This window comes from Dermacentor variabilis, chromosome 7, assembly GCF_050947875.1.
Source record: "Dermacentor variabilis isolate Ectoservices chromosome 7, ASM5094787v1, whole genome shotgun sequence".
Taxonomy (NCBI): Eukaryota; Metazoa; Arthropoda; class Arachnida; order Ixodida; family Ixodidae; genus Dermacentor; species Dermacentor variabilis.
Genome location: NC_134574.1, coordinates 30,771,375 through 30,797,147, shown reverse-complemented (window position 1 = coordinate 30,797,147; position 25,773 = coordinate 30,771,375). Strand labels below are relative to the sequence as shown.

General features: G+C 44.7%; 2 pseudogenes; one reads left to right on the top strand and one right to left on the bottom strand.

Moving 5' to 3' along the window:
• The first annotated feature begins 7,367 nt into the window (after positions 1-7,367).
• LOC142588995 (uncharacterized) lies at positions 7,368-11,427 on the top strand (annotated as a pseudogene).
• A 4,904-nt stretch (positions 11,428-16,331) lies between these two features.
• On the bottom strand, positions 16,332-24,584 carry LOC142588585 (uncharacterized; annotated as a pseudogene).
• Between the last annotated feature and the right edge of the window lie 1,189 nt (positions 24,585-25,773).

Sequence of the window (25,773 nt, the reverse complement as noted above, 5' to 3'; positions counted from 1 at the left end):
ACAGAACAGGTATTCGGCTTCAACGCAGGAAGAGTACCTTAGTATTGGAGATATGAACGACACTATTATATGCATTATTCGGGAGTGTGCAATAGAAGTGAGTGGTAACTTCGTTAGACAAGATGCCAGTAAGCTAATGCAGGAGTCGAAAGATCTGATCAAGAAATGCCAATGTATGAAAGCATCCAACCCTACAGCTAGAATAGAATTGGCAGAACTTTCGAAGTTAATCAACAAGCATAAGACAGCTGACATAAGGAGGTGTAATAAGGATAGAATTGAACATGCTCTCAGGAACGGATGAAGCCTAAAAACAGTGAAGAAGAAACTATGAATGGGCAAGAATTAGATCTATGCGTTAAGAGATAAAGCCGGCAATATCATTACTAATATGGATGAGATAGTTCAAGTAGCTGGGGAGTTCTATAGAGATTTGTACAGTACCAGTGGCACCCACGACGATAATGGAAAAGAGAATACTGTAGAGGAATTTGGAATCCCACAAGTAACGCTGGTAGAAGTAAAGAAAGCCTTGAGCGCTATGCAAAGGGGGAAGGCAGCTGGGGAGGATCAGGTAACAGCAGACTTGTTGAAGAATGGTGGGCAGATTTTTCTAGGAAAACTGGCCACACTGTATACTCAATGCCTCATGACTTCGAGAGTACCGGAATCTTGCAAGAATGCTAATGTAATCCTAATCCATAAGAGCGGCGACGCCAACGACTTGAAAAATTATAAACCGATCAGCTTTACTGTCCGTCGCCTACATAGTATTTACTAAGGTAATCGCAAATATAATCAGGAACACCTTAGACTTCTGTCAACCAAAGGGCCAGGCTGGATTGCGTAAAGGCTACTCAACAATAGACCATATTCACTCTATAAAACAGGTGATAGAGAAATGTGCGAAATATAGGCAACCCTTATATATAGGTTTGATTGATTACGAGAAAGCCTTTCATTCAGTCGAAGCATCAGCAGTAATGCAGGCATTACGGAATCAGGGTGTAGACGAGCCCTATGTAAAAATAATGAGTGATATCTATAGCGCCTCCACAGCCACCGTAGTCCTCCATAAAGAAAACAACAATATTTCAATAAAGAAAGGCGCCAGGCAGGGAAACGGCAGATACGGCAGGCAGATACAATCTCTCCAATGCTATTCACAGCGTGTTTACAGGAGGTATTCAGAGACTTGGATTGGGAAGAATTGGGGATAAGAGTTAATGGAGAATACCTTAGTAACTTGCGATTCGCTGATGATATTGCCTTGCTTAGTAACTCAGGGGACCAATTGCAATGCATGCTCACTGACCTGGAGAGGCAAAGCAGAAAGGCGGTTCTAAAATTAATCTGCAGAAAACTAAAGTAATGTTTAACAGTCTCGGAAGAGAACAGTAGTTTACGATAGGTAGCGAGGCACTGGAAGTGGTGAAGGAATAGATCTACTTAGGACAGGTAGTGACGGTAGATGCGGATCATGAGACTGAAATAATCGGAAGAATAAAAATGGGCTGGGGTGCGTTTGGCAAGCATTCTAAGATCATAAATAGCAGGTTGTCATTATCCCTCAAGAGAAAAGTGTGTAACATCTGCGTCTTACCAGTACTCATGTACGGGGCGGTAGCCTGGAGGCTAACTGAGAGGGTTCTACTTAAATTGAGGACGACGCAACGAGCTATGGAAAGAAGAATCATGGGTGTAACGTTAAGGTATAAGAAAAGAACAGATTGGGTAAGGGAACAAACACGAGGTAATGACATCCTAGTTGAAATCAAGAAAAAGAAATGGGCATTGGCAGGACATGTAATGAGGAGGAAAGATTACCGGTGGTTGTTAAGGGTTACGGACTGGATTCCAAGGGGAGGAAAGCGTAGCAGGTGTTCCGCAGAAAGTGAGGTGGCCCGATGAGATTAATACGTTTGCAGGGATGACATGGCCATAATTAGTACAGCACCGGAGTAGTTGGGGAAGTAGGGGAGAGGCCTTTTCCCTGCAGTGGGCGTAACCAGGCTGATGTTGATGACGATGATGACGATAATGATGATGATGATGATGATGATGACGACGACGACGACGACTCAGTCCCAATCCTCATTATTACGTGGCAAGGGGTGGACATCCTTCAGTGTTATTTCGTTGAGGTGTATGTAGTCCACAAAAACGCCAACTGTCGTCCTTATTCGGACAAGGACAACAGCGGACGCCACCAACTGCAAGATGGTTCCATAACGCTTTAGTCAACATCTTATCGACTTATCGTTGTATCACTTCTCGTTCAGCATGCGAAAAATCGGAATGGCGTCTCCAGTGTAAATACGATGGGTGACCACCGATGTCTGTGCTAAAGGGTGGCAGTCCAGGTCGAAAATGTCGCATTAGGTTTTCAATAGACGACAAAGGTCAACAACTTGTGCCGGAAAAAGATCAGGTGTAATCATCTTGCTAAGTTCGTCTGTGTGAGTCGGTGAATCGGAGGTAATTGTAGAGGGCGTTGGAATTTCGGCGTCAAGACCTGACATCTTGTAGTAGTTCACAGACGAGATATCACCCAAAGACACGCCTCTGGGAAGAGTTTGAGTCGAGAAGTTAAAATGAAGGAGACGGAGCGAAATCTGATTGCCTTAACAGTGAGCACGGTATGGCGAAGGGCCAGATTTCTTTTCAGAAGTATGTGGGCGGTAGAACATAATACACAGACGCCGTCAGGAACGGAAGTAAACGGAAGTAGAGTGAATTACCTAGTGGCTTCAGTCGACAACGGATGTCTTCGAAACAGCATAACCGTGGTTGTGCCACTGATGGACTGGTGGAGCAGTTCAATCTGAATGACGCTGCATGAGGAATTATTGGGCTGAATGGGACGATAAAAACTCTAACCAAAATTTAAGGCCATAAAGGCCTTATTCCGGAACGGCAAACCAAACAGTTGTCAGAGGCCCCGCGATGCCAATGCGAGTGGTGCACCTACCAAGCACAGTAGGCTTACCTCCGTCGGTGATACGCAGGGTGCCTGACGCAGCGGGTGTGAGAACCTTGTTCAGGCGTCGGTGGCAATTGGGCACTCATCACAGATACGTGCCCCTCATTGTCAATAAGTGCTGGGAGACTGACGCCATCGACTAAAACGTTCATCAAGTTCTGTTTCGTCGGCCAAATGATGAGAGTGTTTGGCGGTCGAGTTGTCAATGCAGCCTCACGCCCGGAAGCTCCATCGCTTAGTTTTCTGGAGGCAGGCATCGGGGCTGCATCGGGGACGGTGGGCGATGAGCGTGTGGTGGTAAGGATGATGATCGACAAGCTGGTGATGAACGGTACTGGTGACGTTGGAATGACAACGAGGGACTGTTCGATGGAGCACGAGCGTCATTGTTTGGCTGTTGCAGTGCCAATAGAGGCTAGTAAGGACGTTGGCTCTGTTTGGGCGATAATAACGGGTTATTGGTGGTGAGAGAGGGAAGGAGACAGTACGGTTACGGAATTACGGTTACAGACAGTACGGAAATACAGAATTAAATCCATGATTAGCCAGTTTTTCGCGGACTGATGCCTGCACAAATGGTGCTCTAGGCGAGTTGTTCGGCTCACTGGGGTGGGAAGAAAGGACTGCAGGTGCCATGGCTTCAAGTTCTCGCCGCACTAGCCACATCTGGTCATCTGATGATGATGGTCGCTGCACTCCTAGCCAGTCTTCACAAGAGCATGTCGCAGCTGTGTTCGGCAGACGTTTTAAGGGCGTTGCAATGCGGTGGCTCTTGGTCTGCTTTCACACTTTTTACATGAGCAGGCTGAAGGCATCGTCAGCGATCCCCTGAACTTTGCGTGTATTCGCGGAACTTGCAATCATTGTATTGTATATATTGTATGTTGTAGATGATCACCTAGCGCATACACTCATTTGATCGCACTGGGGAATCAGTGAAGCAGACAGTCCTTAGCAAGACGGTTCTTGTGTTAGGAATCTTTCTCAAAATTAGGGCGTTTGTTGTTCAAAGTAAAAAAAAAGAGGGCTAACAGCTCTGAGAGACCTGAAAGCGTCTTTTCTTCAAACATGTGGCTGTTCTGAATGCTGCAGTGACGTTTTGTTGGGGTGGGCGTTCAGCAGCAAGCAGCGCGTGTTATGGCGGGTAGGGGAACCTCAGTGAGGCAACTGGCCATGAACGTCTGGTACCCAGGGATCCGGCATTAAAGAGACGTTCTCCCGTTGTCCAAACCTTTGCGCCACCTTCGTTCTCGACGTCTTTTAACTGCGCCGCCCCACCATCACAATTTCATCACCCCTCTCCCCTCTTTAAAACGGTTTACCGTCAGTCTTCGCCGCACTCGTCAACATTCACCGGGTTGTCGAATGGTGCGGCGGTTCCTACCAAATCTGTATGTTTGCATACCTTTGAAGGCGGTGGCACCGCGTGGACGTCGCGGCCAGTCACCTGCCTCCTCTTTCACCTGCTTGTTATGGATGTTTCTTAGCTTCCATGGCACTGTACGCCATCCTTGATATATTTTGCCATGCGCAAAACAGAGATGTGAAGGTCTTTCTTCTTAAAGAGCAACTCTTGGACGCTCGTCTCTATGATTAGCGTCGGGATGCTTCCGTGTAGCCAACGAACTAGCGCACTGAAGGATGAAAGAGCGAATACGGAGTGCCGTAGGGGACGAAAGACGGCGATAGCAAAGAGAGCGCAAGGAGGAAAGCGGTGGAGGGGGTGCAGCGGAACCACGAGGCGGAAAGCAGAGGAGGACGTTATGGCGAAAGCGTGAGAAGAAAAGCGTAGTGCCGCACAAGACGGGTTCTGAAGCGACGAGCGCTACGAGATGGCGCCAGAGGAGCGCGCCCTCGTCTGTTCACCGATAACATGCGACGAGTGCGTCCACCTTTACCATATATGGAAAAAAGCGCCGCATGAGCATAGGTCTGTCTGCGGTGGTGACTGTGAATCGCGCCTACGCGTCACCGTTGCGCTACCCCTCGGAATGTTCCGATTACCAAGGCAGTCTCTTTGTTTTAAATGTGCCAAAAGAGATAAATTGTCCGCGCCAGTTAAAATATAACACAATGAAAACACATATAGATTTGCGCTAAAATTTCCCATAAGCGGCTATTGTAATCGTCGATGAATATTAAGCATAAAATTCTTTTAGCTCCCGTGGTCGGTGATCTTCAAATGAGATGGAGGCAAAAGCCAGAGCAATTACCGGGTATTGTTGCGCGAACAAAACAACAAAAGTTTAGAAAATTCGGTATCTGTCTCCCAAGCCTTTGTACAGGATGGCAGTACTTACGCTAGTTAGTGCCCAAACAATTGACAAAAAAATAAGCCATTTCACTCTGAGGAGCTGGTCGACCAGCGAAGGTGCTCAGCACATGACACGGATGTAACACATAATTTTGAGCAAAGGTAGGAACTCATTTATCATTTGTTGGTGGTAATTGTGACGAAAGGTACGCACACTCAATGTGTCTTGATCGGTGGTTAATATTTCGCTCGCAACTGCAATCCCATCCATTGATAATGCCGAATTGATGCATGCAAACCGCTTTGTTCTCGGTTGGGCCGGATCGGTGTGGCATCGCATCGCGACGTCTGCAACATGCAACGCGTAAACCGGTCCCCTTTCGGTACCGGCACATCCACATTGACATCACCGAGAACGACAACCGGTGTAGTGTCATCGCAGCTAATTCACGCAAAGTGAGTAGCTATGAACATTACGGGACTATGAGTAACTTTGCTGGGTACTTGTAGCCACTGCTTTACGACGCTATGAACCATTGCAGTTTTGCTTGCCTATGGGAGTATGAAAGCCAATGATGACGATAGTTTTTGTTCACGGAAAAAAATTGTACACAACCCTAGCCATGTACAGTTTCACTGTAAAAATAATGCTTCCGAGTTATTCGTAATGTTTTTTCACAATACGACTCAAGCTGTAGCTTTCAGCACGCTGAAGTTGTATTTCTCGTTTCCGATAGTGGCGTCCGAAATGCAGCTACAGTGCACAATACACTTGATTGTCATCTTTTGGCGCTGTGACAGGGTTATCTGTGCTCTTTTTTCAACGCCAGCGCTCGTTGAGCCCTGTGGCGCGGGTTTTGCGCCGCCTCCTTCGAGAGATTGCACAACGCTGCGTGACCAGGCCGGCAGCGCCCAGCTCGCAGCGCACGCTTGGGAGTGATGGCAATAATTCCAACCAGTCTTCTTTGCCGGTGAGCATTCCATGCTTACATATACCCTCGTTTACGGGAGAGGCAGCATTCTTCTGTTTCATTTTTCCACTGTTATCGTTCCTAACAGCGTCTGCAAAGTAGCGCAGCAGGGAGCTCTCAAATTGTTTATTTACAAAGTGAAAGCCAGAGAAAAAAGAAATGAAAATTCCAGGACACCTAAGCACTTCTTATCAGTTGTGATTGCGAAAGCATTGTTGTCCAGTTGAGCACAGTTGAGCGTTCCTTAAGCAGTCGTTGAGCGGGCCGGTGCAAGTATTGCTTTAGGGTGTTCCTGCGGTATATGTTATTGAGTTTTGTAATCAAATTGGGGCGCGTTGTTTTTTGTGCAGTTTTCTATTAGCATGTTGGCTGTAGACTGGAATAATTTGGGCGGCATTACAAAGAAATCAAGGACACCACACGCCACCGACGTGCTGCGCGACGAGAGCGGCAGGAAGTAGTCGCCACCTCCAAGGCCATCAGGCACGCGCAGCAACTAAGCCCAGCGGGTTATTAACCCCGAGAAAGAGGAATGACGCCGCCTGGCGGCAGCTTCAGTTCACGTCACGGCCAGGACTCGAGTTTCGGCACCCGCTCAGATAACGTGCGCTCGCTTCGTCGCACCGCGCAGCACGATGTTTGCGTTCGCTTTTTCCTTGCAGCAAGCTTTCGATGAACGACGAAAACAGCAGCGATCGTGTTTCAGGTAAGCAAACATTTGTTTGTACAATCGTCCTCAATGCGCGAACGAGAAACGCACGCGCTCCGTCGTGTGGGCTTGGAAAGCGGTGCTCGGGCGATCGCTTTCGGATATAGTTTCACTTTCACGAAAGTTCTCCGCATGCGTCCACGTATGTGCCCGACAGCGTTTTCTTTGGCAATGCGCCAAGCTTTCTATCTAAGCACAGTGCCAAGAGCGCTGTGAAGTCTCGCGAAATCTACCGAAAGTGACACTACATCCAAAATTGATAACCATAGAAAATTCCACCCCAGCTGTTGTGTCAGTTTTCTTGTATGCTCACTGACGCACCTTGTATAATTTCATGTTTTCCTTGTAATAGCTAGCTGTTATCGTTTCTGTTTATGTACTCGAACGAGTTGAACGTGGTAATTGCTGGAGTTTCTTTCATGCTGGCCGCTCGTCTCAATTCGTGCAGCGCCGCAGCAGCCGCGCTGTCACATGTATCAGTTTTGCATAACCTGCTTGTAAATTATTTTTGTTCGCAGTTGCATTACCGCTGAGCAGCATCAACTGGTATGTGGACAAGGCGTGCGAGAAGAGCCAGTGCCTCACTGAGGCGCAGGAGGTTTATTATGCGGGCCACGTCTTTGAGTGCGCCGTCAAAACAGCTGAGAACGCTCGTTTCGACTTTCTGGCGTTCGTCTTGCAAATGACTGCCATCAACAGTGCTCCTCAGGAAGTGAAGATTACTATTTGCGACGCTGTGGTAGATCGAGCCAGCTGATCGTGCAAAGTATGGTATCACTACTCGATCACTGGCCGGCTGCTGGGAAGAAACCTTGTCCAAGTATGCGTAAGCATACCCGCTAGTTTAAGTTGGCCTACCCCTAAACTTTAGTTGGCCCACCCTCAAATTTAAGCTGGCTCTCATGCCAATATAAAGTTGGCCTACCCCCAAATTCTAGGTTGGTCAACACCAAAATTTTAAATTGGCCCACGTCCAAATTTCAGTTGGCCCAGCTTACCATAAGCTTCCCCGTGCATTTTCCATGAATCCCTCTATCCTTACCTTCTTTATCCCCCTCTCTCTCCTGTATCCTTAGGGTATTATTTTATTTCCTTTAAATTGTTCTTTATCGCTTATAACGCTACCCATCTACATTTACACTATTATAGTAAGTAAATGCCGTAATTTTGCACATTACGCATTTTTGAGCACACAAAATTCATTACACTTTTCGCGTGATGGCACTAGGGTACTCACAAAGAATGCTTATGCCCTGATACCTAAGTTTCCATTTGACATTCGAAAGCACATGTTGCACTGTGTGATTGACACTGTTTTGTTTGATTTTTCGGTATCCTAGGTGATTATTTTACTGCAAACAAATCTATTTAATATCTGCCATGGCAGATAGCGCTATTCTGCCAGATCAACTGTATTATTGAAAACGTGCGCATTACTTGCACGATGAATTGCAACGTGGTGAGGTAACGTCAATGATTCGCTAATTTTATTCATCATTAATAACTTTGGGGCACATGTACCAATTGCGGAATTCAAGCCAAGCAGTATTGAAGTCACATCCATTTAGCAGAAATATTTGCCTAGCACAAATTTTCTTTTGTATATGTGGTGAAAAATACCTATTTAAACATGTTTTTATATGCAGTCTTGTTCCATTTAAACTAGTAACCTTCTTTCTTTGCAGTGAAGCTGTTTTTGAAGTGCCTCTTTTTACGAAAAAGTCACCTGTTGTAGGCTGCAAGGAGCATTAGTCTTGGCAGAAAAGTTATTCCTTCAGACTGAAACTTCACATCAGTCATTGTTCTAATGCATGGTAATGAGTTCAATGAATGTATGATTCGGCATTATTTATTGAAAATTATTATGCTTAAAGACTAAGACCAAATTGTGAGGTTTAATGTCTTTGGAATTGATATATCCTAACCGTTTTTATTTTACAGAAAATACAAGTGTAAACACATTGTAGTTGTGCTGCTGCATATTAATGCTGCCAGGACTTTCGACAAGCTCTCGCCAACTGACGAGCCACAGAAGTGGAGCAAGGAGCACAAAGAGCATGTTAAACAAAAGTATGAGCCAAGAGCTATAGTCGACCTTCCCTGTGCAAAGAAGGTTTGCACATATATTATTCTTTTAAAACTGAGAGGAATGAGAAGGAGAACAGCATGTCCAGTGCTGAAATGAAGGGCAGCTCGCAATTTCTACTTCCAACGTTGGTTTGGTGATAATGCTCTTGCCGATAGCCTTGCTGCTTGCATTTTCTTAACCTGCCAGAACAGTTTCATGACTTCAACAAACGCACTAGCTTTTCTGCAAACTATGTACTGCAAATGCTATTTACAGATGCCTTTGTCATAGGCAGAGAGAACGAATGAAGTCATTAGTGCTAGTTGTTGAGTGTAGTTAACAATGTGCACACCATAGGTGAATGCTTGACATCTCTTATTCTAAACAGAAGTAGGAAATAGCACTCTTTGAAGAATCGAAAATATGAAGTTTTCACTTGCTCATTAAGTTTGAGAGGTGGGAAAATGAATGCACAAACCTTAATGCTAAATGCTCAACTATGGAATGGGTGCCGTGTTTACAACTAAGAAGTTTTCATCTAAAACATAGCATTGGTGCTTCTCTTGTTGCTACATCTTCCAGGCAAAAATCAAAAAGACTCCCCAGCTGGAAGGCAACATACTTGAAAGACTTCTGGAGAATGTCAGCTATCAATCTGGAGCAAAAATGCACTTAGACAGAGGTACTGAATTAGTTGTGCATTGGAATTTGGTTTGGCTTTTGAATCTGAGTGTCATAAAGTACTGGCCAGCAGCAGCTGCTTCGCCCCTCAGCATAATCTCCTTATCAAGTGGCAGTAATGCAGTGCGTAAACATGTCCCAATACTGAAAAAATTTAATTTTGCATGTCTTTCCTATATTGAGTATTTGCAATGCAGTCGATGACACGCCTAATGAGCTGCACTGGAACATATTGCTTAGTCAGGCAGTGTGCAGTGTTTCGTTGTGGTTGCAACGTAATTATTTTAAAGAGAAGCACGTCATCAATAACCACAGTAGCAAATAACCAGTTTTAAGATGTGCCAGCTGTATTTATGTGAAGCTTTATGCAGTTCACTCAGTTTAGCTAAGCCTGAAAAATATTAACCATATTTTTAATCACACATCTGAGGCTGTGGGAGGTGTTATAAGTAAGACTCATGCCTTCCAATATTCTTCTAATAATATTCTAGTAGCAAATATTACATTTTGCTACATGTAGCAAAATGTAATGTTTACTGCACCAAAACTTGCGACTCTTTTGAGTAGACTCCAACGTGTCTTCAAGGCATTTCTCCAGCTACAAAGATTTGCTACTAAGGATATGTTGCTTTGAAACATTTAAACAATGTCCGCTGACTACAAGTTCAAACGTAGGTGTCATGACTACCACACTAATTAATTATCCAAGCATCTGTGTACTTTGCATCCAAGACAAAAAAGATTTGATCTGCTACATCATATTCCTTGTGCATACCAATTTTCTCCATGCTACAGCGAATGTTAATTGCACATTATTTCTGGAAAAATGTATTTCAGCAACAGAAGCCATGTTGGAGCCAACCATAGAACCAGGATGTTCCACTTCTGAGCCAGCACCCAGAGACTTAACACTCATTGGTTCTTTGAAGGAGTTAAGAAGTTTTCTTGGCATCAGTGGTGAAGTGACAACAGAGGAGCTACTTGAACACTTGCAGGAAAGCAAGAGTCACGAAGACATTATAATGATTGAAAAGTTAACACGAGATCAGGCAAAATCTAGTCTCTGGTTGCGCCACAGGGTACGCATGATCACAGCTTCTATTGCCTACAGCATATTTACCCGTGTAAAGACGTTGAGGACGAAGATGGGCCCGCATGATTTGAGACCATTGCTTAAATAATTGATCCGGCAGAATAATGTCCCTACAGCAATAATGTGTCGTGGCAGTGCACTTGAAGGCATTGCAAGAAAATGTTATCAAAGCCAGCGAGCCACTCATGAGAATTTGGTTGTGAGGCAGTGTGGACTTTTCATTATGGAAGGCCGTCCTTACGTGGGTGCAAGACCAGATGGATTAGTAAAGTGCAACTGTTGTCCTGAGCGGGTACTGGAAATCAAATACCCTGAATCCATGAAAGAAATTCTTGGAAGAGAATATAGAGAAAAACAAAGAAAAGGCTTTGACTCTGAACCTAAAGCGTGAAACTACATATTTCTGCCAAGTGCAGGTACAAATGGGCATCACGGCAGTCCAGCATGCAGATTTGTGTGTGTTTGTCAATGAAGAAGATAATATTTGCATTCCAGTGCAGTTTTATGAGGCATATTTCAGCCATGTGGTTGAAAGATCTTCCTATTTCTTTGAGCAGTACATACTGCCACATGTTCTTTCTACATGAATTGGCTTGTTTCAGTTGCACATGCAATTTTTTATGCATTGCACGTAACCAAACTACAGCCGCCCTTTTTAAGCCACAAAAAGCCACAATCATCATCATCATCATCATCATCATCAGCCTGGTTACGCCCACTGCAGGGCAAAGGCCTCTCCCATACTTCTCCAACAACCCCGGTCATGTACTAATTGTGACCATGCCGTCCCTGCAAACTTCTTAATCTCATCCGCACACCTGACTTTCTGCCGCCCCCTGCTACGCTTCCCTTTCCTTGGGATCCAGTCCGTAACCCTTAATGGCCATCGGTTATCTTCCCTCCTCATTACATGTCCTGCCCATGCCCATTTCTTTTTCTTGATTTCAACTAAGATGTCATTAACTCGCGTTTGTTCCCTCACCCAATCTGCTCTTTTCTTATCCCTTAACGTTACACCTATCATTCTTCTTTCCATAGCTCGTTGTGTCGTCCTCAATTTGAGTAGAACCCTTTTCGTAAGCCTCCAGGTTTCTGCCCCGTAGGTGAGTACTGGTAAGACACAGCTATTATATACTTTTCTCTTGAGGAATAACGGCAAGCTGCTGTTCATGATTTGGGAATGCCTGCCAAACGCACTCCAGCCCATTCTTATTCTTCTGATTATTTCCGTCTCATGATCCGGATCCGCCGTCACTACCTGCCCTAAGTAGATGTATTCCCTTACGACTTCCAGTGCCTCGCTGCCTATTGTAAATTGCTGTTCTCTCCCGAGACTGTTAAACATTACTTTAGTTTTCTGCATATTAATTTTTAGACCCACTCTTCTGCTTTGCCTCTCCAGGTCAGTGAGCATGCATTGCAATTGGTCCCCTGAGTTACTAAGCAAGGCAATATCATCAGCGAATCGGAAGTTACTAAGGTATTCTCCATTAACTTTTTTCCCCAATTCTTCCCAATCCAGGTCTCTGAATACCTCCTGTAAACACGCTGTGAATAGCATTGGAGATATCGTATCTCCCTGCCTGACGCCTTTCTTTATTGGGATTTTGTTGCTTGCTTTATATTGAGGACTACGGTGGCTGTGGAGCCGCTGTAGATATCTTCCAGTATTTTTACATATGGCTCATCTACACCCTGATTCCGTAATGCCTCCATGACTGCTGAGGTTTCGACTGAATCAAACGCTTTCTCGTAATCAATGAAAGCTATATACAACGGTTGCTTATATTCTGCACATTTCACTATCACTTGATTGATAGTGTGAATATGGTCTGTTGTTGAGTAGCCTTTACGGAATCCTGCCTGGTCCTTTGGTTGACAGAAGTCTAAGGTGTTCCTGATTCTATTTGCAAAAGCCACAATATATCAGGTTTAACATTCCAACGTAAGAAAAGGCTTATTAGGGATGATGTCGGGGGACGTTTTACATTATTATTCGGTTTGCTACAACGTGACTAAAGCTTGGTATATAAGCATTTTGCTTATTTTTTTGCTCTCTCGGTAGGAACAGAACCGAGAATTGAACCTGTGACTTCATGTTCAGCAAAAGAATGCCATTGCCAAGTTAACTCGATACATAAAAATATTGTTTGTGCAATCAGAGAAAGCACTCCTAGAAAGTTCGGAGACATCTGCAGTTTGAGTGCTTTTACTAATGTACAGTGCAGTCCACTGTTAAAGGGAACAATGAAATGTATGGCCCTCGCTTGTCTGGCAACCTAGCTGCATGTGGCTGCGGAAGCAATCTTAGTGCACTGCACAGGTGTGTCGAAAGGGGTGAGAGCTAACAACTACAAGTTATCTGCTCCAAATCTAGTTGATTAGGTGATGGTACTGCTTCTAGAAAGAAAAATCTGGACATGCTGTGCACTAAAGTGTTTCTTTTAACAGTGGACCCGTCTGTACTGTGAGCAGGAAAGGTAAACACGGTAGCATGCTGTAGCACACAAAAATTTGCATTATGTCACCATAAAAACACATTTGTTTGTAAACAGCTGAGTCGTGTAGTGGCTAGAGTAATTTGTGATGTAACCCCGAACCATAACCGGCACTCGAATGACAGACTAGGAATCACAGGCAATGCATTTGTCTATGTGGCATTCCATGCATTTAATTTTTGGGTCTCTGCATTATGCAATGCGACTGTGATATAGTAAAAATAATTGTGACATCAGAAACTCATCCTGGGGAATAACAGTAGTCATTTGTGGTTTAGGTTCCATGCCCAGCTTTCTACAAGGGTATCCAATCATGCTTGTGTTTGCATTTTGTGTTAATTCACATGGGCTTCCATTTATACACTGATAAGTGCAATGGCACCGTGTCAGATGCTCTGATTTTTTTGTCTACTGCTTATGTGGTCATGTCTGTGGGATATTTGGCTGATACTGTGATACTATGGTAGCCAGACAAGTGCTGATTATTACAGCAGGCATAAAAAAATGGGCTTTTACGTGCCAAAATCACTTTCCGATTATGAAGCACGCCTACAGTAGGCGTCTCTAATTGTCAAAATTTTTTTTCGTTTTCGGCTGGTGTTTGTTTTGTGATGTAGTTGGTATGACAACTAGCACGACTGTGTTGTGAAGATCAACAAGTGCCTCATGCAATTAAATTTTTCGCTTACCGTGTTTTGTGAAGCAATTGTGATATGAGAATACTATAACTTTGATATCAGAAAGTCATCCGAGGGAATAACAGTAGTCACTTGTGGTTTATAGTCCATGCCTAGCTGTCTACGTGGGTATCCAATTATGCTTGTATGTACCTTTCGTGTTAACTCACATGCGCTTCCAATGATACAATGATAAGTGCAAAGATGCTTTCAATATGCTTTCATTTTTTGTCTACTGCTTAAGTGGTCATGTTTGTGGAATATTTGGCTGACATTGTGATGCTATAGTATCCCGACAACTGCTGCTCATTACAGTAGGCGTCTGTAGTTATCAATTTTTTTCATTTTCGGCTGGTGTTTGTTTTTTGATATAGTTCGTATGGCAACTAGCAGGACTGCGTTGTGAAGACGAACAAGTGCCTCATGCAATTACATTTTTGGCTGACTGTGTTTTGTGAAGCAATTGTGATGTTAGAATGCTAGAACTGTGTTATCAGAAAGTCATCCCATGGAATGACAGTAGTCACTTTTGGTTTATGTTCCATGCCCAGCTTTCTACGCGGGTATTCAATCATGCTTGTATGTGCGTTTCGTGTTAACTCGCATGGGCTTCCACTGATACAAGGATGATAATTGCAAAGGCACCACATTACAAATATGTTCTCATTTTTTGTCTGCTGCTCATGTGGTTATGTTTGTGGTATATTTGGTTGTTACTGCAATACTAATATTAGGGCAGCCAGACAACTGTGGCACAGTACAGCAGGCATATGTAGTCTTACTTGTTTCGTTTCTGGCTTTTGTTTGTTTTGTAATTGGCATTAACTGGCATTACTGTGTTGTGAAGACAAACAAGTGCGTCACCCAGTTAAATTTTTAGTTGGCTGCACACTTTAACACCACTGTGATAGTGTAAGGGATTTTATCAGAATGACACCAGACAAACAGTTTCCATGAACAGTTCCTTTCTCATTTGGCAATTGCTTGGCTTGCTTCTGGCACTCGGGCCATTTGTTGCCTGTGACATATAGGGTTTCTGTTATTGTGGTAGAGAAAGAATGCAATTTTCACGAGCACTACATTTTCTAGTTCTGATGCATTGCCGCCTATTTTGTCCAACTGTTATACTAAAACATAGACATGCTGACAAGCATTACTGTGATATGTAATGATGTAACTGCATTATGAAAAAGGACAACAGTGAAGAATGCAGGTACACTGTTTTACGCTTTTCATTTCTCCTAATATGTACACATTCAGATTGCAATTATTGAAATAAATGCTAGAGTCGTGCATTTCTGGTGCTCAGGAAAACTAAAAGTGGTGCTTCTTGACAAGAAGCACAAAATGTCTTCTTCCAGTTTGCTTTACTAACCTATTAGTAGTGGGCAGTTTTGAAATAAAACTAGTTAAAAGGTAGCAATTGGAAAAGGTAAAGGTAATATTCTTGCATACATATTATTTTTCAAAGCTTACACCATGAGTACTGCATTTAAAAGCCTTCAGCTGCTTAAGTAGTTTTATAGTAGCTACAAAAATTAGGTGTTCGCACATCGAAAAGTATGCCACGAAGCAAAGGCTGAAAGGCAGTCTATACTAGATGGTGTTTACTGTATAGTATATTGTTTAACACATCCTGCAAGCTCGCTGCCCATTTTGTTGGCAAGATCACTGCATTATTGTATCTCCAAAACATAAGGAGAGGTTGCTACCAGAATGTCCCATACCATGCAGTATTTGTTACATGAACAAGTGTGCTGCTTTTTGCCATTATTATAACTGCCCAAGGTCTTTCTTACAGGTTTGACAGCACATGTTGTTGGTCCTGCTTTTCCTTTCGTGTTCTTAGCAGGGAATAAAGATATTTCCAAGCTAGCAGTATTACTAACTATGCCAAATTCAATGAACAACCTGAAAGCTGGTAAATTTTGGTACTTATCTGTGCATATGTACTGCAACAACAACAATGCAGTATGACAGACATTTCCGTGTGTGCCTGTATCAGCCTAAATAACTGCAGTCTCCACAAAACTTGTGCAGAATGGCTCTCTTAAAAAAGAAACGCTTTTTAGTACATAAATCATACAAACTAGAACTACTGACACTGCTGATGGTATTTTGTAGATTTTAAGGGTTTGAGGACAACTACACTTGTTACAGCCAGAAATTTTCCTTCCACTCAGACTATCCACAGTGTAAGTGTGTACATTGACAAAAACTTCACACTTTGAGTGGCTCCTTGGATAGATTTTTTTTCATGTTTAGACATTTCGTTCATCACATTTGTTAAATATCACACTTTGCCTGGCAGCTCACAAAGCTAATTGGTTAGAGCCAGTAATCACTGCGGAATTACTTCGGAGAGAGTTAACCTGCTAAATACGCGCACCGACATTATCAGTTGAAAAGGAACTTGTTACTGAACAGCGGCCTTGAGAGATTCACAGTTCCAGGAATTGTTTTGAATATGCTCTCAATGTATAGCACAAAATCGAGATTAAACCGATTTTTTTAGAATGCGGTACAGTTTCATCTTTTGAATGGCCCTCTCCACATGCACTCGTGGGCTTGCTATGGATTGGTTTCTCCTTGCTTCCTCTGCAGAGAGCTGTTTTTCCATGAGGAATGGAGGTCTGATCATTTTGATGTTTTTTCTTTGCAAAGTTCGCTGATTAGGAAGCCTTTATCTACCATCACCCTGTCAACATGGGGAATACGCTTGTCAAGAACACTGCACTCCTTTGTGATGTATGTGTCAGATGCTTTCCCTCTATATGCCGGACTTACATAGCTAATTAAGCCTCCTGGAGTCTCACTAGCCAGCACCTTTGCAGTGTACATGCGGTTATAGTGGCTGTATGTGAGGAGCCTTGACACTAGATCTTCTGGGCGCTGTTATGAGTGGGGGTTCAATCCCATCGCTCGTAATCCGTTGTCAAGACTGGAGTCGGGCATGAATGATGAGGTAGCTGGCCCATGCCGTCGTCCAACTTATCCACGCTCAGTACGTTGATGAAGGGAAGGACTGCTTCTCACCGAGAACGAGGAATATGGGTTTATTTACAGTATTTATATCAGTCTAACATGACTGCTTGAGAAAGTACATCAGTCTAACATGACAGCTTGAGACATAGTGTCCTGAGCAGCCGCACAACAGCCGCTTATAAACACTCGGTCCTCCCCCGATACCCAGGTGACGGAAACGGCCGTCCAAGCACCGTAGGCGAGTTGACCAGGCACCGTAGGGGAGACGACGAGGCACCGTAGGCGAGTTTACGAGGCACCGTAGGGGAGACGAGGTACCGTAGGGGCATTTATTCTCCGAGCTGCAGCGCGCCCGCCGGCTGCTCATTGTCTGGCGTCTTGGAGGGCTCGTGGGAAGGGGTTTCAGCAGACTTTCCGGCGGGCTTAGTAACATTAGTTGGTCCGCCGAGCCCGTTTAGTCACGATGGCGACTTCGTCAAACTCGGCTCCGGCGACGGAGAGTCGAGGACGCATGTATGTTCACAAGCATTCGACTTAGGCACGCCGTGGCTAGAGATTTTCGGCGACGCTCCAGGAAAGTTCCCGCCACTGTCGCAACTGGCCGGCAAAACTTGCACTGCAGCTGGCCGTTCTTAACAGCGCCTCCATGGCCCGGAAACTCGAGTGTCCAGCGCTGTCAACCGCTGGGCAGGAAGAGAGCCACTGGTGGCCAGGAGGTATGCCTTGGCTCGCAGCGACCACTTGTGTAATAATGTAACATCCAACAAGGACAGGCAACTGCGAAACGAACCCCACAACATGGCTCTGCGCCGAGATGACGTACCTTAGCTCTCACTTTACATCCGCTAGGCTTCAGAGAAAACATAACTGCAGAAACAAAAAATGCTGCATTTCGCTATCCCAATTTTTGAAGTGATTTCGTGCTGACAAATTCAGCAATCATGGAAGGAATCCTGCTTAATGAGAGGGGATCTTCTTGGATTAAGAAAATGAACACTAGTAACTCTAAAATCTTTGCGGGACCCTCAAACGCAGAATTCAAATTAGCCTGCTCAAGCCATGCGCATTGCTATGCAACTTTCCCTTTTTATATCTAGCGGAGAAGTTGTACACTTTGAGAGCGAGGCTCCATCGGAGCAAGCGGCCATTTTTGTGTGACATTTGATTGAGCCACTCACAGGACAGTGGTCGGTCTCGAAGATGAACTTCGCTCCGGACGAGTAACACGACAACTTCTGGGCGGCGCAAACTAAACAAGCGCATTCCTTCTGTGAAGCGCTGGAAGCTTCCCCTTTTACATTTAGTTTACGGCTGGCATAGAGGAAAGGATGCTCCTCGTTATTGTCGCCGACCTAACTAAGTATAACGCCCGTAGCTCTGTCGCTTGCGTCGCATGGAACTATGAGTTCCTTTGTGTAGTCTGGCGCGCGAAGCACAGGGGGAGAAACTAAAGCGTTTTCAAACTTTGGAAAGTTCTTTGGAAAGGAACTTTTGTCGTGCCCTGGCCGACAACATGGCCCAAAACTAGTAACTTGTGAACAACAAAATTTACACATTTCCGCTTTCATCGTTAAGCCGGCTTCCCTCAACTGTGAGAACACCTGTTTGAGGTGCAATACGTGTTGTTCCCAGCTGTCCGAAAAAATTGCTACATCATCAAGATATGGCAAGGCGAACTCCTGGAAGTCTTTTAGGACAATATCCATTAACTAAGAGAATCTAAACGGGGTGTTCTTTAGCCCGAAGCTGGGTGCGAGAGGGCGAAAAGTGCCTACAGGTGAGATGAATGCGGCATAGCGGCTGGCACTTTCTGAAGAGAGAACTTGCCAGTACCCCCGCACGAGATCTATAGTGGAAATGTATTTAGCAGCGTTCTCTTTCAGTTCGTTCGTCAATGTTGGGTATCGGGTACGCTGATCCCCAGTGATGGCATTTCACTTCCTGTAGTCAACACATGGACGAGGGTCTTTGTTAGGGGTTTCTACTAGTATTACCGGTGACGTGTAGTCACTCTCAGAGGGCTCAACAACTCCCAAGTTTAGCATGCGCTGTATCTCTGCCTCCACAATCTCTCTCTTGTCTTGGAGACCCCCTTAAAGGCTTTGATGTCAGCTCTATTTCATGCGGTATTACTTCGGGTCTACCCGGCCGATCGCTGAATCTGTCGAGATATTCCCCTTACAGCTCTTTTAGCTCATCTAGCTGCTCGAGTGTTAGAGCGTGCGAGCTTACCGAATGTTTTACTACTTCTTCTAGGCCGATTTCAGAGTTGTAGGTCGCCCTATACTCCTTAAACTTGGTACTAGAGCTATCCTGCTCTTTTATGGTATAGTTAACTACTCCTCTCCGCTCTATATACGGTTTCATCAAAATGAAGTGATACATCCTCACCTCCTTCCTACAACCGGGCATCTGCAGACCATAGTTAGTATCTGAAAGTTTGTGCAACACTTTAACGGGCCCGTCCCAGTGAACTTCAAGCTTGTTCTTTCTTGAAGGTTTGAGGATCATTACCTGGTCTCCGGTGTTAAACGTACGAAGCCTCGCATTCTTGTAGTAATAGAATTTGGCGTTCTTTTGCGCATCCCATATGTTCTTTTCGACTAGTTCTTGGGTTGCGCTTAGCCCTTCCAGCAAATTTAGCACGTATTCAACCACGGTTGGACTCTCTCCTCTTTCTTCAAAAAATCTTTCATAACATTCTCAGTGGAAAATGGAGTGTCGTCCCATACACTAGTTCTGCTGGCGAGAACCCTGTAGCCTGATGTGGAACCGTTCCCAAAGTAAACAATGTTGCTGGCATACAGTTCTCCCAGTCCTCCTTGTGCTCGTAACTGAGCGCACGCAAAACTCGCTTAAGCACTGAATGCCACCTCTCTACACTGTTTGACCGAGGGTGATAGACGAAACTGTGTATTAACTTTACCCCGCACTTTTGCAAGAATGTGGAAGTCAGTGCGCTGGTGAATACTGACACTTGATCCGCCTGAATTTCGGCTGCAAACCCAACTCGTGCAAGCACTGTCAAAAGCACGTCTACTACTTCGGTGGAGCTGAGCTCTTTCAGAGGGATTGCTTCTGAAAACTTTGTAGCCGGGCACAGCATGGTAAACGAGTACCTGTAACCCGATTTTGTTTTGGTAGAGACCCTACCGTGTCTGTCACAAGTCGTCTGAAAGGTTCCGTTATTAAGGGCACTACCTTTAGTGGAGCCTTCCATGTCTCTCCTGGTTTACCCGAGCGCTGGAAGGCGTCGCATGATCTTCCAAAGTTTTCTACGTGTTTGAAACAACAACGTTGCGCCTAGCAATGCCTTCTTTAGCTGTGTGGTGTAATTTAGTTAAGCTGTCATCATTCTTTTGCTCAGCTGCCAGTGGCTCTCTGTCCACACGTAAGAGCTGATCAAAGTTCGTTGAGGCCGCTCATAATAACGACCCTGTCTCGCCTGTGAGTGCGTCAGCGGGCTCTTCCTGCACGGTTGAACTTTGACACGCTATCGATACGCTCTCATTTAGCTGGTCAGTTGGCAGGATTTCCTCAACTGCTTTTTCATCACTCGAACCTAGCTCGGATTCGGTTATCGCAGTTATCTCCTTTGCTACTTGCGCTTGACCAGCTTGTGTATTTTCGGCCGAAAGCGACGTAATTTTAGGTGCTTGGCCTCGCGTCAATGCCTGCACTGCGCCCTGTGCCAGTTTAATCCCTTTTTCACGCAGTAAGTGATTTGAACGATTCGAAAAGATGTAAGGGTACTGCAGTGACAAAAATTTGGAAACTGCAGCCTCAGTCTCTAGCTCCCTGAATGGTCCACTCATTTTGACTTTGGCCATGGGCAGACACAAGCTGTGTTCTTATACAACCTGTTTGATCCATGCTACTTCTCCGGTGAAGTCATATACCGTCACGTAAGACGGATGGACAATGTCCATCGTGGCGGCACTGCCTCTTAGCACTCGGATTGGTTTGCCATTACCTTACAGGTCGTGAAGTTATGGGCTCAAAAGTTCCATGGTCTCGTCTTTTTCCTCTACGTAGGAAAAAACTACACTGGGCTTCTCGCAGTTTACAGGTATATGTCCCAGTTTGTGGCATTTATAACAGCGAATTGGTCTAAAAGATTCGAATTTTCTTTTCTGTTCTTTCTGTGCGGTTTCTCCGTTAAGTTTTTCCTCCCTCTTTTCTGCGGGCTTTTCCTCCACTTCTACAGGCTCCGATCGCCTAGTCTGCGAACCCTTTTTGAACGGAAATGGTTTCCGCGGTCTATTTCGACCGTCCCAATTTCCGTCGTCGGCGTTCAACTTTCTACGCGTTGCGTACTCTTCGGCTAATTCAACCGCCCTTTCCACAGTGTTTAGAATACCTCATTCTAGCACCCATAGTTTCACAGCTTGGGGGATGCTTTTGTAAAACTGCTCTAGACACATGCATTCAATGACATTCCCGTAACAATTACATTATATGCGGATGATTGGGTAATGTATTCAGAAACAGATAGCGTCAGTGACCAACTACGACTAAATGAATCCTTCAAAAAAGTTGTAAAATGGTGTAGTGACTGGCAAATGGCTATCAATTTCGACAAGACTGTATATATGAAAATTTCTCGCAAACTTAGAAATCTGCACTTCCAGTACTCGGCGTATAATGTCTTGCTATCTGAGCTTGAGCACATAAAATATCTTGGTATTTGGATTTCTAAAGATCTTAGATGGAACAAACATATCAACACTGTATGCAATTCCGCCAATCAAAGGCTTTTCTTTCTCAGGAGGGCCTTGAGACTGACAACACCTGAAGTTCGCCTTCTTGCATTTAACGCAATGGTGCTGCCACTTTTAGATTACGGATCCATAATATGGTATCCTTTCACTAAAAAAGGTATTAATAAAGTAGAAGGTATTCAAAAGCGGGCCCTTTGTTATATATATAACAGCTTTGGGCGCACGTCGATGACAGTCATGCTAAGCAGAGCCAATCTGCCAACTCTAACCCGAAGGAATCGTGTTCTCAGATTAAAATTTTTGTTTGAGCTCATTAAAGGATGCTACAGCATAGATATTTCTGAGATTATTTCCTTTTCAACAGGTTATGCTACAAGGCAACGGCATGCTCTAACAATTACCCCTTCACTAGCCGCAAAAATTGCTTTAAATACTCATTTTTTCCTAGGGTCGTAACTGAATGGAATCAGCTGTCCAACGATGTGGTGTTGCAGCCATCCCTGAACTTGTTTATGTCCCATATTGTGTAATTTTCTTATTTTCGCTCTGTTACATTTGCACTTGCAGTAGATGCAGTGATTCAGTTGTACTCGAAGCGTATCTTTTATTTCATGATATCTGTATTGTCTTTTTACTAGTCCATGTAATTTTTCTTTTGTTAGCCCTGATAATCATGTCATAATGATGTATCCCCATCCAGCGAAAATCCCGTGACGGGATTGCAGTATTTGTAAATAAAATAAAAAAATGATCATGTCTTTGCTGTCGTATACTTCCGCGCTTCTCAGCCACTCGACTAGGTTGGCCTTTAAGCCGTATGCAAACTCTGGATACCCCTCGCTACCTTTCTTGCCTGTGCTCCTAAACCTCTGCCGGAAAGCTTCGGTTGAAAGGCGGTATTTCTTCAAGAGACTAGCCTTAACTTTTGCATAAACATATGCATCCTGTGCACTCAGTGCCTCATAATCAGAAAGTGGTTTTGGCACGTAAAACCCCATAATTTTGTGCACTCAGTCTGGCGATTACTGCCGAAGCCTCGCACGGCAACATAGACAGCAACCGCTGTGGCCATGTACTCGGGCCGAAGTTCATCTTCTCGCAAGTATTTTCAAAATTGCTTAGGAACAAGCCTATGTCGGTTCCGACCTCAAATGGCTTTATTAGCCTGTCCATACGGCATGATTCTGCCTCACTTGATCGTCCCCGAGCCCCTTCACTTCTTTGAGACAACTCCAAACGTTTGCTTTCAAGTTTAAGTTGCATTTTTCTTAATTCGTAATCTTTATCGCGTTCCTCTCTCTCTCTCCCGGTCTTCTCTCTCTCTTTCCCGTACTCTCTTTTCTTTAGAAGTTCCCATCCTTTATTCAATTTCTTCCTCGCTGGCCTGTTCGAAAATTAGCTCCAATAATTCCGCTTTTAGCATTTCTTTGCGTACATCCAGGCCCAGTTCATCACCAACAATCAACAATTCGTCTCTTAGCAGTCTCCTTAACTCCATTATTGCTGCGTTACTGCCTTGATCCTGCTCGCTAAATCTAGCTGGGAAAACACAACCTAGCTAACACTCAACAATCTAGCTTCCCTACTGTTCTAAACAGAACGACCACAAAAGGAAACCTAGAGAGACAAATCAAGAGCCAAGCACCCACCGCAGACACAGCACCACGTCGCAAAGTCCATCTTACCGCTGTGAGCCAGTTCTTATGATTGGGGGTTCAATCCCATCGCTCGTGTTCCGTTGTCAAGATTGGAGTCGGGTATGAATGATAACGTAACTGGCCCATGTCGTCGTCCAACTTATCCACGCTGAGGACCTTGATGAAGGGAAAGACTGCTTCTCATCGAGAACGAGGAATATGGGTTTATTTACAGTATTTATATCAGTCTAACACGACTGCTTGAGAAAGTACATCAGTCTAACATGACAGCTTGAGACAGAGTGCCCTGAGCAGCCGCACAACAGCCGCTTATAAACACTCTGTCCTCCCCCAATATTCAAGTGACGGAAACGGCCGTCCAAGTACCGTAGACGAGTTGACCAGGCACCGTAGGGGAGACGACGAGGCACCGTAGGCGAGTTGACGAGGCACCGTAGGGGAGACGAGGCACCGTAGGGGAGACGACCCGGCATCGTAGGGGCATTTATTCCCCGAGCTCAGCGCGCCCGCCGGCTGCCCATCCTCTGGCGTCTTGGTCGGCGCGTGGGTCGGGGTCTCAGTAGACGCTCCTGCGGGCTTAGTACCAATAGTTGGTCCGCCGAGCCCGTTTAGTCACAATGGCGACTTCTTCAAACTCGTATCCACCCGCCGTGGTTGTTCAGTGGCTATGATGTTGGGCTGCTGAGCACGAGGTCGCGGAATCGAATCCCGGCCACGGCGGCCGCATTTCGATGCGGGCGAAAATGCGAAAACACCCGTGTGCTTAGATTTAAGTGCAGGTTAAAGAACCCCCGGTGGTCAAAATTTCCGGAGTCCTCCACTACGGCGTGCCTCATAATAAGAAAGTGGTTTTGGCGCGTAAAACCCCAAATATTATTATTAATATTCAAACTCGTATCCAGCGATGGAGAGTCGATGACGGACGTATTTTTGTTCACACACACAGTCGACTTAGTCATGCCGTGGCTATAGGTTTCCGGCGACGCTCCACGAAAGTTGCCGCCACTGTCGCAACTGGCCGGCAAAACTTGTACTGCAGCTGGCCGTTCTTAAAAGCGCTCGATTTTTATTTCAGTGCAGCCAATCACCACCCTCGTGTCTTTGTATTCTTTGAAATACAGTGTGAGACAGTTCACATCTGGGGTCTTCGTTTGCCAGAAAATTGCATGCTCAAGAATTCTTGCTATAATTAGAATTGAATCCTTGAAAATGTTCGATACAGTTGCACGGTGGACAATAAACAACACTGCCAATAGAGAAAATGTTAAATCGTGATAGAGCTTCATGTATGTGAGGAGCCCAGCATCATCATCACTTAAGGATAAGCTTCGCCTTCCTTGACGCTACCGCATTTCTTTGTAAAGTTCTGTTATGTTGTAGAACAACTCGAAAGAGCCGATACCTGTGAGGACAAGAAGACCATGCTCATCGGGCCCTTTTGCAATTGTGATAAGCTGCTCTCTTGCAAATTGGTTGTTTCTAGTGTCGACCTAAATTCCAATTTCTTTAGACAGCTCCTCAACCTCGGCACTTATCTCTCAGGATAAGTGAAAGGACAAATTGAGCGTAACAATAACATAAATAATAGCAGTCTCAAGTATTAATTACTATTACGAACAGCAGTAAAAGTGCTGCACTGTTTGCTGGATACCTTCTGATATTGGGGGGCAATCACCTGGACTCGCAGCCGGAGCTTCTGGAGGATGGAAATCTAAAATAAAATGAAACTAACTGAAAAGTGCAAAGTACTAAACACCCCAGTTAATGACGTGGGTGCCCAAATGCAACACAAATTTGGCACATCAAATTTAGTATTACTTAAACATAAACATACCGTCGCACTCTACTGGTGCTGTCTGTTCGGCCAGTGGTGCATCAAGTTACAACCTCGCACTGCTCGAGCTTTCCTCTGCGCTTTCATGGTATTTTTCTTCAGCATCAGTGCAAATGGAAGATGTCTGTGGCAGCTGGTAAGAGCGTATGGGAATGCCTCTTTCCCCTGAAATTTAAATCCAAGCTTTTCTGGACATTTTATTAATAGATAACATTAATGCTACATCCGAACGCGATCGAGGCTGATCGCGATCGATAGTTTTGATTCCGATCAGGGTGGATTACGGTAGTGCTATAGTGAATTAAACAACAGAGGAAGCGCTCGTGCGGGTACAAATGCGCGATCAACATTGCTTCTGAGTAATCAAACGCGGGCGATAGCAGTTGCGCCATGAGTCAATGTGTTACCCTGCTCTCTCCTACACCGAGCAACGCCGGAGCAAGCGACAGCATATTTCGGCTATTCTGGCTGTCACAGATCGTTTTCGATTATTTCTGGCATCTAAATGTATGTGTAAACGACTTCTTATTGCTAACCGCACAGGGAATCAATATCGATACACTTACGCCGTCTTATCGCCGCTCGCACAAGCCGCCGCCTCATATCGTGTGGACGTACAGGCAAGTTGACGGACGGAACTG